At 40.0% G+C, this 17,710-nt stretch overlaps 1 pseudogene; it reads left to right on the forward strand.

Annotated features, from left to right (window-relative positions):
* Positions 1-11,209: 11,209 nt before the first annotated feature.
* Positions 11,210-11,924, forward strand: LOC138161574 (small ribosomal subunit protein uS14-like; annotated as a pseudogene).
* Positions 11,925-17,710: the final 5,786 nt, after the last annotated feature.

Raw genomic sequence — 17,710 nt, forward strand, 5'->3', positions numbered from 1 at the left:
CCATCCATCTGTCATATATGAATAAGGTCCTGGCTGCTCTTGGTAGAAGAAGCCTCATATTGGGAGCTCACTACATAATGAAATCACAGGTCTTGTTTAAAAAAAGTTCATCCCAACATCTAGAACAGAGAATAAACCTTCAGTTTCCACTCTAATCATCTATCTTCACTAATGGCGGTAAATGAGAATGCTCAGCCTCTAAGAATAAGAGATGAGTTTGAGGAATCAATAAGTGCGTTTCATTTATAGAAGCAAATAAAACAACAAAACATAGTACTAATGTTTAATGTTATTTTTGGTGTTCCAATAAACAGGTCACTTGGGCATGCAAGTGAGCCCGTCTTACTAAACATGTTTCCTTGCTACTTTATTGACTAGATATCCCGCCCCTTACTTGCCCCTGGAGTTCCATTTTTTTCTGTTATATTTCTGTTAATGCCCCTGCCTACTAAATATTCCAGATCTTGAATCCTTTTTGGACCATGGTCTACGGCACTTGAATTGTGGCTCTTCCTTCTTCAAACTGACTTCCCAGGTATGAATCTACTTTCTGGACTCACTGCCTTCCATGATGACCCCTTAGAATAACACATCTCCTGTTTCTCAAGGGTTAGAACTGACTCCTCTCTGATACTAATTGCTTACCTTCATGGTTTCCCCCTGCCAGCCCCTGCCTGAGCTCTGCTTTCAAAGATGCTTAGAATCTTGGTCCCTATCAGGACCATGGACAGAAGCACCCACATCCTGGTGGGGCTCATTCTTTCCCCATTTCCCCACCTTTTGGATTGATTCCCAGTTGCAGATCTTTCAGAATTCGCATTACCCTGTACTTGCCCCTAGAAGTACATGAATCTAACTTGGCCTTTGCTTGACCTTGCAAGTATTTCTAAATTCCTAGTCATAGTTTTCCCTGGTCTGGTCTGTCACACTACCTCTCAGACCTTCATTACAACTCTGCCTTCATACCTCCTTTTTTTTTCTGTGTCTTATGAATGATTAGGGAAAGCTGGAGGATTAGGATTCAGAGCTGGAGGGACTTTAGAGATTTCATGCAAAGAACACTGGGTTTCTTATTAGGAAAGATCTGTGTTTGAGTCCTGACTTTTACTCTTAGCAGATGTGTAGCCATCCTGGGGTGTGTGACCTCTCTGCATGTCACATCCCCCACCTTTAAATTGGGGATAATTATACTTCCACCTCATAGGTTACATAGTTTTGTGAGAGAAGCAGGGAAATCTCAAGTATGGAAATATATATGTATGTATCTCATTTGATGATTAGAAAAGAAAGGATCATAGAGGTGGAAGGACTTTCCCAGGGGAATAGAAGTAGAAAGGAGCAAGCTCAGGTCCTCTAACTCTAAATTCAGAGATCAGCTTAAGTACACATGCCATCAAGGCATTTGCAGGAGGTCTAATGCTTTACTGTGTTGGGAAACTGAGTTGTTTGTGACTCGTCCTTCTCCAGGTGCAAAAAAGACACCTCAAAGCATGATTACACACCTACACACTTCTCCCCTTTGGAGAAAAACATAGTGTTTTGTGTTTGCAGCAGTTTCCTAGAAGCCTACATAGGCATATTAAATTTACAGCACTCGTGTAAAAAAAACAATAAAAACTTCAGGACCATGTGGCATGCATGCATCTGAATTTTGCTAAATGAAGGACAGTGAGAAATGATTGTTCACATATCATGGGGGGGGGGTCTCTCAACTACTCTATCAATAAACCAATCAATAAATCTATATTAATCACATTCTACATGCCACACACTGTACAGGCTAAATTGCTTTTACAGTATGTATGAGATTGTAATAGAATGAAACTTCATGGATGCCAACTCCACTGACTTAGAGTTGCTCATACTCCTAACCCCCTAACTTACAAGAGCTCCTTCAGATTCATTTGTTTGAACTCAGAATGAATTTTTCTAACAAAAATAAGGTTATAGAACCATCTGAGGTTGGGCTTACACCTGGTATCAACATTGTTTTGAATAGGTTGTTTTTCCTGGTTTCCAGAGAAATAACAATTTATATCTACATATAATGTATAATACATTATATTACATATAATATTATTATATATTATATTATAGCTATATATGACCCTGGGGAAGTTGCTTTACCTTATTTGCCTCAGTTTCATCATCTGTAAAATGAGCTGGAGAAGGAAATGGCAAACCACTACTTTGTTTTTTTTTGGAAAGCAATAAAGGTGCTTTAATTTACTCCAGACATTTCTAACAAAATTTCTGCAAGTCATAAACACTTTAATAAATCCTAGTACAGTTATATACTTTATATGAATAAAGTTGTTGTTTTGGATATGGGACTATGAGCTATGATTTTGGGGAACTGTATTGGAACTTCTTTTTTTTAAACTTTTTTGGAGTCTTTTTGGAAGGGGGGATGCAGGACGATTGGGTTAAGTGACTTGCCTAAAGTCACATGGCTAGTAAGTGTTAAGTGCCTGAAGCCATGTTTGAATTCAGGTCCTCCTGACTTCAGGACCAGGTGCTGTATTCACTGTATCACCTAGTTGTACCTATATTGGAACTTCTTGTATCAATGTTGCTTACAGGTCACCTCTGACTTATAGATTTGTTCGAGGTATGTACTCAAGGGGTCATGTCTTGCCTAGCATCACACTGTAACTAAGTGACCTGGGGGGTAAGAGTATTGGACTTGGAGTTGGGAAGATGTGAGTTCAAAGCCTGCTTTAGATATTTACTAGTTCTATATGCCTAGCCAAGTCACCCAACCTCTCAGCCTCATTTTCCTCATCTGTAAAATGGGGGCAATCATAGCACCTACCTTGAAGGGTTATTGTGAAAACCAAATGAGATTACCTACACAGAACATTTGGTGAACCTGGAAATACTACATAAATTCTAGCTATTATATATATATATATATATATACATATATATATATATATATATATATCAAAGGTAGGATTTGAATCCAGGCCTTCCTGACTCCAACCAAAGGATTCAACCCACTATACTATGCTGTTTTTATCTCAGCCAGATAATGAGTTAAATAGCTTTTAGTGGGTTGACATGGGAATGTCATCATCATTTATTTTAGTTTATGGGAAAGTATATTCAGTGTGTAGGGAGCCAAGGGAGCATGGTGGGACTAGAGGCCCATCAAGGGAGTGGTGGTGAAAAAATACATATACCTACATACACACAGATACATACACACACGTGTATATCCATGCATAGATATATACAGACACATCTATGTCTATATCCTTATATATCATCTAGCTTTATGTTCATCTCTATCTTTGTCTCTATCTCTAACTCTCTAGAGCATGTACATTGTTGGTATAGCTGACATATGTTATATATAGATATATAAACATGTGCATATGTCTCTATATATCTATATATGTACATGTATACAGATAGATAGATATATTCTTCCTATTTTTCCACTGCAGTAGTGGAGAAACTCAATGATTCAGTAAGACATTCAGTAGGTGGATAGAGTGCTGGGCCTAGAATCAGGAAGGCCTGAGTTAAAATCTATCCTCAGACACTTACTAACTTTATGATCCTGGGCAAGTCACTTCTATCTGCCTCGATTTTCTTCACTGTAAAATGGGGATAATAAAAGCATTTATTTCACAGGATTGTTACAAGGATCAGATGGGATATTTTAAAAAAAAGTGCTTAGCATAGAGCCTAGCTATGTAAATGTGGGCTATATAAATGCTTATTTTCTTTCCTTTAAGGGATGCTTCTTGTTGGGCTGAAGCTTTGTTGTTAAGAGAACTATTTCTTCAGAGCATAGTCGGTTTTGTAAGGCATGAACAAGCATTGGTAAAGCCTCGCTGGGGGCGTACAATTCTTCAACCATTTATAAGGCTACAGGTTAGCCACTGTGCTAAGTGCTAGAGATACAAAGATAAAATGAAAAGAATAAAAACGCTCTGTTCTCATAAGGAGCATATGTCCCGCTGAGACTGTTAGGTATGTAAGATTTAGGTCTTTCAAAACTTCTGAAATCAACTCCATTGTGGTGGAAGAGGGAAGGTAGTAAGGGTTGATAGAGAGCAAATAATGGGAAAAGAATATTAATATAATAGAGATGATCTCCTAAAATCCCCTCAAATTTCATGTTTCATTCCAAAATATAGAATTTTAACACTTTCCTGCATGGTTATTCAGGGGCTGATGTAACCAACCATCTTATGCATTAGCTAGAGGCCTCTTCACATAACTTCCATATTGAATCATAAGTTTAGATGCTATGGAGTTCAACTTCTTCTGAGCACAGGAATCTATTCTACCAAAATCCTGAGAGATGGCCATATGTTCATCCAGCCTCTGCTTTTTTCTTTTGAGTACTTAAAAGAGGCCATTCTTTCCTCATTTCTTACCTAGCCTTAATCACTGAATGGGTGTTGCCTCAGACAAACTGAGACCAGGGAAAGACCTTCACTTAAAGAGGCTAAGGTGTCCCACTCCACCCAGGGCCATCTCCAGTCATCATGATCTATATCTGGCCATTGGATCCCAATGACACCAGAGGAGAGAGTGAGGCTGGTGACTTTGCACAGCCCTCTGTCATTTAAATCTAATTCACTTGTAAGTCATGACATCACCTTCCTGTCAAAAATGGTCCTCTTTGATAGGACAACAAAAAACAACAAGAAGAATTAATAATAAGAAATCTGAAGCCATAGTATGCAGGGAGTTTTTACTCCAAGATCATTGACCTTAGGTCCTTGAGGCTATACTAGGCTTCAGGTTTTCATGCTGGAAAGGCCTGAGTATGGATGATAGGCACCCCAGATCTAGATCCAGTAAAGACCCGAAAAGTCATGGAATCTAACTGCTGTGTGACTTGAGCAATTTGCTTAACTATTCTGGGCCTGTTCCCTCATCTGTAAAATGAAGAGATTAGAATAGATAGCCTTGAGGAATACCGTCAGCTCAAGATCTCTGGTTTTATTTCACAGATGAAGAAACTGAGGTAAAGAATGGTGCAGTGACTTGCCAAAGGTCTCACAAAGGAAATAAATGACAGAGGCAATTTTTGAACACAGGTCCTCTTATGGGCCCAGTAATGGCCCATTTGTCTGTTGTCTGGGAACCAGCCTAGTCAAATTTCAGAAAGACTCATCATCAAGAGAGATAGGCCACTAAGTGGTAATTTTTTCTTGTTCTGGAAATCAATGATCACAGTTTTCTAAGGTATGGAGATATTGGTGAAAATAGTACCCAGATCAAAGAAATCATGGAACTTTAAATGACAAGAGCCACAACCACAATAATGACAATAACTTGATACTATCACCCTTTAAATTTATGAAGTACTTTCCTCATAATATTTCTGTGAATCAGGAAGTACAGATCCACTTATTTTCATTTTACAGATGAGAAAACCAAGTATTAAAGAGATTGAATGATTTAACCAAGGTCTGTTGGAGCTGGATCTTGCATCCTACTCTTCTGACTTGTAAGATGAATGCTATTGGTGACAAAGCAAGCCAAATTACTAAATTGAGAGAATGAACAAATATATTAGGGAATAGGCTTAAAAACAAAGCAAAATGCACTTCCTGGAAATGTCTTAAGTTGAGTAAACTCAGCTGCTCCCCATATGCTCCACTTTCCATGTCTTCAGTATTGTATAATCATTACTGATTTAAAAAAAAAAAACATGACAGGGAGTCAGAAGAGTGGGGGTTAGTTCAATGTCTTCATTATTCATTGTATAACCTCCAGCAAATCTCATCATCTCTTTGGGCCAGTGACCCCATCTGTAAACTGAAGAAGATGGGCTAGATGTTCTTTGATGTCCCTTTCAACTCAAAAATTCAGGTTCTACAGAGATAATGTTTGAAATACTTAGGAAAACTTCTCAAGACTCCCTAAGCCCTTCAGAAGCACCAGTTTGTATATAGCTATGTCCTAATTAGTGCAAATAAGGAATGCTGTGAAGTGGTTATATGTATTCCAATTGGTACTATTTGAGGTTATAATTATGTAAAGTAGGATAGTTGGTTCCAGCCAAATGAAGATATACAGTTTGAATTAAAATAATGTGACCACTTCAAGGGATTTATTATTCCTACGATTTGGGAACTAGCTGTATGAGCAATCCCAGAAGGAAAAAAAGAAAACCCTCAGCTGATCAGAATGCTTCTTTTGCAGGTAATTTAACTTTCTGGCTAGTCAGGAGTTAAGCAGAAAAACTTTTTGTTTCATCTGTTACAGAAAAATCTTTCTACAATATATTAGTTCACTTTTCTGCCTAAGGATACTGTGCTGAACATTAATTCAATCTTTGAGATCTTGTGGTTTCCCAGGGTCATGATAATGAACATCAATTCTTAATATAGCAGACATGGAAAGTAGAAAAGATGGGGCTGGATGTTTACTGAACTAATTTCATACTCTGGATGCTTCGTTTCATTTTTTAAACTAAATATCTGATAGAAATATGTTTTCTTGTTGGTCTTGTGTGTGTGTGTGTGTGTGTGTACATCTCTCTCTGGAAGTTTCATGGGCATCTCAAATTCAACATGTCCAAAACAGACCTCATTATCTTTTTCTCTAAATCCATACTTCCTCCTAACCTCTGTTTCTGTCAAGATTACCATCATCCTTCTAACCACCCAAATTTGCAATCCCAGAGCCATCTTTAACTCTTCCCTTTCCCTTACCCCTCACTCCCAATCAATCTTTAAGTCTTATCAATTCTACCTTCACAGCATCTCTCAGATCAATCTCTTTGTCAACACTCACACACCCTCATTCAGGCCTTTAATTGACTCTTGCTTGGTCTATTATAATAGCCTATTAATTGGTCTCCAAGTTTTGTCTTTCCCCTTTCCTATCCATTCTCCACACAGTGCCAAATTGATATTCTTGAATTGAAGGTCCAACTAGCTCCCTCATCTGTGCAATAAACTTCTGTGGTTTCCTGCTTCTGCTAGGATAAAATACAAAAATTCTCTGGCAATTTAAAACCCTTCACCAAGTGACTCAGGTCTATCTCTCACTTTTCTCCCAGGAATTCACTCTTCTGTTCTGGTCCAACTGACCTATATGCCATTGTTCACACATTAGATTACATTCATTGTGATCTCTGCCCAGGCTATGGTCCCTCCCTACCTGAAATCCTCTTTCTTCCTCATCACTGTGTCTTGGAATGTGTACCTTTCATTAAAGCTCAGCTTGGGCGCCATCCCCTGAACAAATTCTTTACTGATGTCCTCATTTGTTAACCCTCTTTCCATAAAAAAATGTTCTGCATTAATTGGTCTTTGTCCATTTCCCATCCCCACGTGTTATGTTCTCCCAGTAGAATTCAAGCTTCTCAAGGGCAGGATTGTTCTTTTTTGTCATTTTATCCTCAGTACCTAGTAAGGTGTCTGATTCCAAATAGTCACTAAATAAATGCTAGTTGAATTAAATTGTTGATTTGTTTCTTTAGCCTAAGATTCACATGTGTGTATGGGGGAACCCATTCCACTTAATTAAGGGTTCCATTGAATTGGACCCCAGGTAATTCATGTTCTACTGTAATATATTAATTGCAAATCATTTTGCTTATCAACAGGTACTTTATTAAGGGCCTTCTGTGAGCTCAGTGAGTTCCTGAGGACTCCTCTAATAGGAAACAATTTCTTTGTCTAGTTTGAGTCATTGTTTGTAATAAAACTGTCTAATTCTATATGTTTTCTCCTGAAAATCACATGGTCTATAAATAGGAAATGTAACAAGTACTGCATTTCTTTTAGAAATCATTCCATAATTCTGTATTTACCAATTCAGGCCAGCCTTCCCTTCCAGTTAATCCAAATCATTGAAGCCTTGCTATTTATGTAAAATTAGCTTCAGTGTGCAAATTATATGCGCATTTTCCTTCACTTAATCTCTCAATGTCCCAGGCGGCTATTTGACTGTAAGCTGTAAAGTGAGAGCTGATCTACCTTGGTAGATGATGTTTCCTCTCAGGGAATTCCTTACGGCCATGAATTCCCAGATGTGTGTGTGTGTGTGTGTGTGTGTGTGTATGTGTGTGAACATGTGTAAGTATGTGAGCTTGCATGTGTGTACAAGTGTGTGTAAGTGTGCATGTATGCAAACAAGTGAGAGTGTATATGCATGTGTTTATGAGTGTGTGAACACATATGTGTGTTGGAGTATGAGTGTGTAAGTGTATGAGATTGTGTATGTGTGTGTGTGAATGTTTATATGTGTGTGTGTTTGAAATACATTGCAAATTGGGGATACAAAGACAAATGTGAAACACACCCCCCATCCACTCCCCTGTCCTCAAGAAGCTTACTTTGCAATGGGAAAAACATGAGTCCAAGTAGGTGTGTCTGCAATCTGTGCAAAATGGGTACAAAGTGATCTGGGGAGGGGATGCACTAACAGAAGGGGAATCAGGAAAGGCTTCATGTAAGAAGTAGTGTTTGAACTGAGTTTTGGAGGAAATCAGGGATTTAAGCTGGTGGAGTTAGAGGACTCAGTTCATTCCAGGCATGGAGGGGGCCAGGTAGTGAGAAGGCATGGAGGCTGGAGATGCAGCACAATATAGGGAATAGCTGACATTGGGTTTCATCATATGTGATGCCTTCCCATGGTGTGGAAGTAACCCTGAGGTCTTGAAGATGTTGCCAGGGGAGTGCAAGGTCTGGCAGATTGTAGTAGGATGAAAAGAAGGGTTTGATTATGGGACCCTTGCCTTGGCCATCAATGACCAGCCTAGTTAAAACTGAGGAAATTCATTAGCAGGTTGGTCATGATCTAATGAACTGTGGTCTCTAACACAGTACCTGGCTAATGTACATTTTGTAGGGGCTTCATCAATACCCGTTGACTGAAGTCTTTGACAATCATGATATATTACTTGAGAGAGTTATAAGGTATTATAATCATAAGTCACTCAACCTCTGTTTCCCCAAGCATTAATGATAATGATGGTGATGATTGTGGTGGTGGTCATGATGATGGTGATGATAGCCATGTAATACTTCAAAGTGTACAAAACACTTTATATATGGGATCTCATTTGATCTTCGTGACAACCTTGGGATGATGGTGCTCTTACTTATTATCTTCACTGACATGTGATGAGAAAGAGAGGGAGATGTTAAATGGGTTGCTTGGGATCCCCTAGCTACTCAGTGTCTGGAGCAGGATTTGAACTTGGGGCTTCCTGATTCCAAGTCCAACATCAAATGGCTGCCTGAGCTTCAAAGAAAGTACTCATCTTTATCAGTAGAGGGAGTCCACTTTATAACAGTAAAATTGGAGAAAAAAATAAAGCAAGAAAGAAAAGGTAGTAATAACAATAATAAATAAAAGGTAATAATAAGCCAGGGAGGGTAAAGGTTCCCTTAATGCTAGAGAAGTCTTTTAAAAACATTTACATCCCTGAATTAGTTTTGCTAGGTAGGGTAGTGGATAGAGTGCCAGACCTAGATTCAGGAAGAAACTAATTTTTCTGAGTTCAGCTTTGGCCTCAGACTCTTGCTAGGTGATCCTGGCCAAGTCACTTCACCCTGTTTGCCTCAGTTTCCCCATCTGTAAAAGGAGTTAGAGAAGGAAGTAACAAATCACTCCCGTATCTCTGCCAAGAGAACCCCAAATGGGATCACGAAGAGTTGGGCGTGACTGAAAAGCTACTGAAGTGATAATAAAGTACATAATGCCCACGTAGAACACATACTTTTGTGTGTATACTCCGCATCCCTCCGTGCCTTTAACTCGCCATTCTAATTAAGCAGGGGAAAAATCCAGGATGGCCCGAAGGTGTCAGAGCTGAGACCTTTGGGGCACTGTCTACGCTCTCCCCATGGATGATCACATCTCACTTAGCGGTTGGTCCTAGACAAGCAAGGAGGAGAATTCTGGCTCTGAGTAGAGGGAGCTAGGTTAGTGGGCATTTTTACAGTGATTCTATCTTTGCTTTCTCCCCTTTCTCTCTCTCTGAAAAAGCCGCATCTATAAATAGCAAATAATGCTGGAGCATTTTGTCTGTAATATCATGGAAACTGCCAGAGGCCTAGAGGAAACCTGACAACGAATGACACTTTATGCTGTTCCTCTAGCCCTGCACCACCCGGCCCGTGATCTGTTTTTGTCAGTTTCTGTGGGGGATTTTGCGTTTTGGAAACCTGGCTAATGTAAATTTTGTAGGCTGATAATTTATTTGTCTTTTGTGGGTGTGAAGGTGTTTCGAGCTTATTTGAAGAGCCGGTCTGAGCTCAGTGCTAAGGAGCACCAGAAGAAGCATCATTGACTGATCCAGCTGGAGCTCCTTTCCCTTCCCTGGACCATCCTCTACTCAACTTGTCGAATTGATTTTTCTAACGCACACTTGTAACCATATCACATCCCAGCCTATAAACTCTGGTGGCTCCCTCTACCTCTAGGATTGGATGTAAAATCCTTTGGTTTAAGGCCTTTAATAACCTGCTCCCTTTTTATCTTCCCTGCTTCTATCATACTCCCTGTGATCCAGAGACACTGACTTCCTCATTGTTCCTCACACATGCCACTCCATCTCCCGACTCTGGGCATTTCCCCTACCTGTGCCCCTTGCCTGGAATGCTCTCTCTTCTCATCTCCACCTTCTGGCTTCAACTGGTTTCTTTTGTGTCTCATTTGAAAATTTCATTCCTTCAGCCAGAAGACTTCCCCCATTCTCCTTAATTCTAATGTCTTCCTTCTGAGATTCCCCCAACTTCTCTCTCATGAGAGCTGTTTATATGTTATCTTCCTCTTTAGGACTGCAAGTTCTCTGAGCTCCAGGATAATTTTTTTCCTTTCTCTACATGCCCAGGACTTAGCAGAGTGCCTGGCATATAGTAGGGGCTTAATAAATGCTAGTTAACTTACTGTCTATCTAACATGTTTAATGTTTTTTTCCCACAAAACACAGACCCAAACCTTATTTTAATAACAAGAGTATGTATAAATGGCTACTGTCCTCCATATTCATTCAGGAAGAAGAATGTACCAGGGATACCTAGGAGTTTCAGGGCTACCAGATAGCCCTGAATTCTGCCCATCTCTGGAAAACTGAAGAGTTTTTTTTAGCAGGTCTAAAAGTCTTTTTTTTTTCTAGTAAGACCTCTAATCCATAGAACAAAGTCAGTGGTGAATAATATGGGTAAAAAATGAACCCATATAATATTCTTAAAAGATGTGAAGAGTATAGATAATATGGATGGATGACAGGTGAGGCAATTGATACAATACTGTACTTCATGAAGACCTGAATCTGAATCCTGCCTCAGGCACTCACTAGTGCTGTGACCCTGGGCAAGTCTCTTAACCTCTTTGTGACTCAGTTTACTCATTTGTGGATTTGGACTCAATGACTTCCATGGTTCTCTGTAAATTTATGATCTGAATGAATTAACCCCAAGGAGGAGAGTAAGCTGGGTTACCTTCAGGAAAGTGCAAATCTTTAATGCACCCAGTGTTCCCCTGGAAAAAAATGGCCAATTATTTTAACATCCTACCAATGGTACTGTATAGCAGTGAGCCTTAAAATATATGTCTCTGAAGAATCAAAAAGTTAATGTCACTTTTTTTTTGTCTCTGGACTTTGCAAGTGGCGCCGTGGGTCACCAGGAGCTCTACTGGAGCCATCCTCACAAATTCAGCCAGGGGTCTCGGTCGTGCCGTGTCTGTTTGAACCGGCATGGCCTGATATGCAAGTAAGACCTGAACATGTGCCACCAGTGCTTCTGGCAGTATGCGAAAGACATCGGCTTCATCAAGTTGGACTAAGTTATATTTATGGATCTTGCTTCAGTGATTACACTGACCATCAGTTACTAGCATTTTACTGGATTCTGGACAACTATTTGATCTACCCACCTAAACATCCGATCCTGTTGTACATGCTATGTTAATTTGCGAATATAATTTAAAAAGTTCATCCTCAAAAAAAAAGTTAATGTCACATAATGGAAAGGCAGAGCCATATTTGGGGCCCTTACATATAGAGCCTTACACATACAGTTATAATAGAGAACCACTGCAGTGGGGGTAGGGAAGCTAGGTGATGAGGTGAATAGAATGCCTGACCTTGAATCATGAAGACTCATTTTATTGAGTTCAAATCTGGCTTCAGATACTGACTGTGTGACCCTGGGCAAGTCACTTAATCCTATTTGCCTCAGTTACCTCTTCTAGAAAATGAGCTGGAGAAGAAAATGACAAACCACTCCAGTATCTCTGCCTAGAAAGCCCCACATGGAGTCACGAAGAGTCAGATATGATGCAACAACAGCAACGACAACAGAACAGGGGCTCTTCACCTCTCTTGTGTCCTGGATCTCTGAGACCATCTGCACAAACTTCTCAGAATAAGATGTTTAATTGCATCAAGTAAAGTACATAGAATTACAAAAGAAACCAATTACATTGAAATAGAGTTATAAAAAAATAGAAATCAAGCTCATAGACTCCAGATTAAGAAGCTGGTTAAAGATGTTTGAACAGGGGAGATACATGGTCAGACTGATGGCATAGGAAGATGACTTTTGTAAGCTTTGGAGATGGGGTGGGAGGGGGGATTGGAAAGGGCAGAGGCTGAAGACCAGTAGGACAGGTAATGAGGGTCTGGATTATGGTAGAAGATGTGTGGCTGGAGAAAAATTAACTGATGGGAAAAGTACTGTGGAGATATAAATGACAGGCTTTAGTGATTGATTGTATATGGAGATAGGAAAGGAGAGAAGAGAAGAAAGGATGAGAAAAGATCATGAACCGTGGGTGTCTGGAAGGATGGTAGTGTCCTCAATGGAAATAAGAATATTTGGACAATGGAAGTATTTAGTGGAAAAGGATTTTTAAAAATCTGGCAGATTAACAACTCTGAACAGTAGGAAATAGCAGAGAGGATATGGGAGTTTGCTAGCCATAAGAGAGGGAGAATACCAGCTAATTGAGGTCCTCATCTGATCAGAAGGCCAGAAGGATTGATAGTGATGACAGCCTGGAAAGTGGGGAAGAGGCCACCAATCATGGGCAGCACAGGTGCAATATATTTTCACCAAGTGGTCCCTCTCCACTACAGTCTTTGCAAGGTACGGTATGAGAGCCAGGAGGATGGATGGTAATTGCATTGGGGCGAGTTGTGTGGGAGTGGAAACCTTGGGTCCAACAGCACTCCCTAATTCCACCATTAATCTCTACCACTATTTTAGTTATGGAAGTGTTCAAGGTATCTATTTTTTTCCCTAACAGTGATAGTCCCACCTATGTGGGCCTAGGGTGGTATTAGATTCCAACAGGCATTTATTTTACAGATGGTAATAATTGGAAGCATATGGCAATGGAGGGGCTAAGAAATGAATGTCTCCTTCCATAAGTGGCAGTGCATCTGGGACAGCCAAGTTTTGAGAAGGCCTTTCATTCTAGGCACCAAAAAAGGCCCAGGAAAGGGGCTACCATCCTCTTGGGTCATTAATGAATGAAAACATATTTATTAAGCCTTTAACATATATGAGGATTTTTGCTGAGTGCTGAGGCTAGAAATGCAAAAATGAAATAGCCCTTACCCTCAGTGAGCTTATATTTTAATAGAGACAGAGCTAGCTAGACAAGGAAGTTTGCATCTGGGGAAGCTTCACAGAAACTAAAAGTGGAACTATGGGATAGTTGCTTGATTCATCCTTTCTGGGAATAGTAGCATTGATTTAATTACTGTTCCCAGAGGTGGAAGTGGAAAGCTGGGGGTGGAGTGGTCAGAAAGGCAAGGCATCATGGTTAGAGTCTGAGTCTGGATAACATATGGAGAAATCTTACCAATTAGGAGCCCAGAACTAGAGAGCTAAGAGGTGGAGTTTGGACCAAGGAGACATGGCATGAAAATTGAACTTCTCATTTGATGATTGAAGGCTGAGTAGTTGCAGGCACTAGTGGCAGAGAGGTAAGTCAGCATCTTTCCTTTCCTCTTTGGCAGTGATCTCCACCAATTAGAAGCTAGAGAGGGTGAATTAAGATTTCGTTGGAGACAAAAAGCTCTGTTCTACCTCATACCAGATGGAAGTATGATGTAGTGATCCTTTGGTCACCCACACTATTAGAACAGGGTCCTATAATTTTCAAGTTGGAAAGGACTTCAATAGCCAGTTAGTCCAACTCATCATTGAAAATTTATTCTCTCTACAACACACCTAATGAGCAGTCATCCAGCCTTGTCTAGAAGAGCTCCAATAAAGTGAACTTCATCATTTACCAAGATAACTCTCTCCAGTCATCTCTGATTCTCCCTCAAGCATTGCTTCCTTTTGCTACAGCTGCACATTTGATAATTTTTAGTACCTTTTACTTAGGATAATATTAAAATAAGTTCCTATTCGCTGAGCCCAGAAGGGTGCTGAGTGGCAGGGGGATGCTAACTTAGGAATTTCAAAATAGCTCCTGAGAATTCATGAAGTCATGAATACACACCAGGATGATTAAGAGGTGAGTGATTATTTTCCTCCATGAGCTACTCATTAAACCTTGATTTTTCTTATATATGGATTCCTAATTTCTTCCTCACAGCTTAAGCCAACCAATATAATTTTTTGAAAAGAGACAGGAAATTAATCCTTTGTTGTTTGAGCCTTAGAGGGTGACTCTGACCTTGGTTCTCATTGCTCTTCTCTAAATTCCTTTTTTTCATGATCTTATTGGCTCCCATAGCTTCAGTTATCACCTTTATCTGGATGATGGTCTAACTCCAACCTGACCTCCTATCTGAGCTCTAGCCACTCATTTCCAACTACCTGACTGATATCTTCTCTTCAAAATTTAGCTCATAATTTTCTCCTTAAAATTCAATGTAATAGGATACAGATTTAGAACTGGAAGTCCAAGTGGGCCAGCTCCTTCATTTTGCAGTTGAGGGAACAAGCCCAGAAAGGTTAAGTGATTGGCATAAGATGCAGGTAGAAACTAAGATTTGAACCTAGATCTTCTACCTCTAAATCTAGCACACTTGACACAATTCCATGTTGCCTCTCTTCCTACGTGTGAGATGGCCAATGTCTCAGTCTCCCATGCTCAAAACCTTAATCATCCACAACTCTCCCCTATTCCAGACATCATCTAATCAGTTATTTATTTTTCTTGTGGTTGTTGCAACTTATGTTGAGTCTTGCAGATTCGACCTTTGCAGTATCTCCCAAATCTATCTCCTTCGCACCGTCCTTTCCCGCAGATGAGTTCATAGACTTTTATTTGGATGACTCTAATAACTTGCTAGCTGGAGTCTTTGTCTCCAGTCTCTCTTTTTGCATCCATCTTTTATGGTACAGCTTGAATCATCTTCTTTGTATTCTGTTCTGAATACAAGAAAATACAAAATGCTTACTTAGGCATTTCATTTTCTTTCTACCTTTCTAACTGTATAACACATTACCCCCCCTTCACATACCCCAAGTTCTAGCTAAATTGAACTCACATTTCCTTTGCTTGTGTGTTTTCCCACAACAAGCCCCCCTTAGTCTCTGACTCTTGAAATCCTTCCCACCTTATTTTGTTGTTGTGCTGTTGTTTTAACTATGTCCAACTCTTCATGACCCCATTTGGGGTCCTCTTGGCAAAGATATTAGAATGGTTTTATCATTCTCTTTTCCAGCTCATTTTACAAATGAGGAAACTGAGGCAAACAGGGTTAAGTGACTTGGCCAGGGTCAGATAGCTAGTAAATGTCTGAGGCCAATTTGAATTTAAGAAGATAAGTCTTCCTGACTCCAGGATTGGTACTTCATCCATTACACCACCTAGCTGCCCAAAATATCTTCTCTTTTGTTTTGTAGTGCTTAATGGAAGACAGGTAGTCACTATCCCCTCTTATCCCCTTAATCCCAAATATCTAAGAGTCACTTGTGAGGATTATTCTATTACCAAGGATGGTGAAGCAGGCACACTTTTAACAGCCAGAAGTACTTTCTTCCTCTTGGAATCTCTCCTAAGTCTTTGAAGCTTTCCAAAAGCTTATATTTTTTGTTTGTATCATAGCTTCCCTTGCATGTGTTGTAAACCAGAGGTGTCAAAAATGTAGCCTATTGGCTCATGCTGCCTGCACCACTCCTGAGTGAGACCTAAAGTGGATCAAAATATAATTAGGAAATAACAGAATAAGTAAAAATACAATGCATAGATTATATTAAATTCTGGTTTCCTATATCACTAGGCAAGTGTATTTGAGTTTGATGCCACTGTTGTAAACTATTTGAGGTCAGGGTCCATGTCTGATTTCATCTTTCCATTCCTAGTGACTCCCTTAGTGTTTTGTAAATAGGGATGATAGAGGTAGGGATAGAGGTAGGGATAGGCATGGGCAAAGGGATGGAGACCATGATTTCTTTGGTGTAGACAGGCAGGCAAAGGCATTTTTAGTGCTTACTAGGTTCTGGGCACTGTGATAAGCTCAAAGGATATAAATACAAGTAAAAAGAAATCTGATTCCTGCCCTCAAACATATTCCATTTTAATGAGAGAAGATCGCACATGAAAGGAATATGAAAAGGGATGGGGAGGATACCTGTTTGGGGCATGATGTCAAAGTCTGCAGAGCTGAAAGCAGATCTTGGGTAGGAGTCCCCAAATAAGGAGCTTCTCTTCCTTCCTCACCCTCACAATGGAGGGCTCTACTTTCTCAGCAGCTTAAAGTCTTAGAGAGTTGCTTAGGGCATTAAGAGGTTAAGTGGTGTCCATGGACAATTCAGGGAGCACTAGCACATCTGTTGTGAGGGCTTGCTGAGCCTTTTTCAGGGCTACTCATTCATCTTTGGTGTTCACCTTTGACCTAACTCTCAACAGTGTCTCCAAGAAGCAGCAGGTACACCCTGGTAAAACCAAGTTGGCAGACAGGTAAACCAGGTTGAGAGTAGACAACAGGCCATAAACCTTTTGGTGAGTCAGGAGGATGTCTCTCCCCAGCATGTGAAGACTTCCCTGGGGGAATGGTTGGATGAGAACAATTTGTTCCAACACTCATGAAGGAGAGCACTGAGATGCCAAAGTCATCCAGTGCCTCCCAGTAATTGCCAGTTGTCCTGACTTTTGTCTTGCCACTGGACTTCGATGTCTATGGAAGACAGAGTGAGACTGAGGACTTCATGCAGTTCTGCCTCACTTAAGTCCACTCCATACACAAGTCAAGACATCACCCTGTGATGTCATTGGTCTTCTTCCAGAAGGAAGGATGAGTAACAAGAGGTGGTTACAAGGCTACAGAGCCAATATTTATTGCAAATGGGCAAAAAGCCCACATCTTTGCTGCTTCAAACCCCACTCTGTCCACTGCACCATGCTGCTTCTCACAGGTAATTGGTACTAGCACACAGTTGGTTAATATTTGTGGAACTGAATAGCATTCAGAGGATAAACCGATGGCCATGTGTGCACTGAGCTTTAAAAAGTTTCCTAGTTTCTTGAAAAACTTACATGAACAGATGCATAGTGAAGTGAATAGAACCAGGAGAACATTGTATACAGTAATAGCAGTATTGTTCAAGGAAGAATTGTGAATGACTTAGCTATTCTCAGCAATACAATGATCCAAGAAAATACCAAGACTAAAGATGAAGCATGCTATCTGCCTCCAGAGAAAGAGCTGATGTTGACTGAATACAAACTGAAGCATTCTATTTTCACTTTCTTTTATTTTTTTTCCTTTTGAGTCTTCTTGTACAAAATGACTAATATGGAAATATTT

The sequence above is a fragment of the Petaurus breviceps genome, unplaced genomic scaffold (assembly GCF_028583685.1).
Source record: "Petaurus breviceps papuanus isolate PSGF00001 unplaced genomic scaffold, PetGlider_PUasm1.0 185, whole genome shotgun sequence".
Classification (NCBI taxonomy): Eukaryota; Metazoa; Chordata; class Mammalia; order Diprotodontia; family Petauridae; genus Petaurus; species Petaurus breviceps.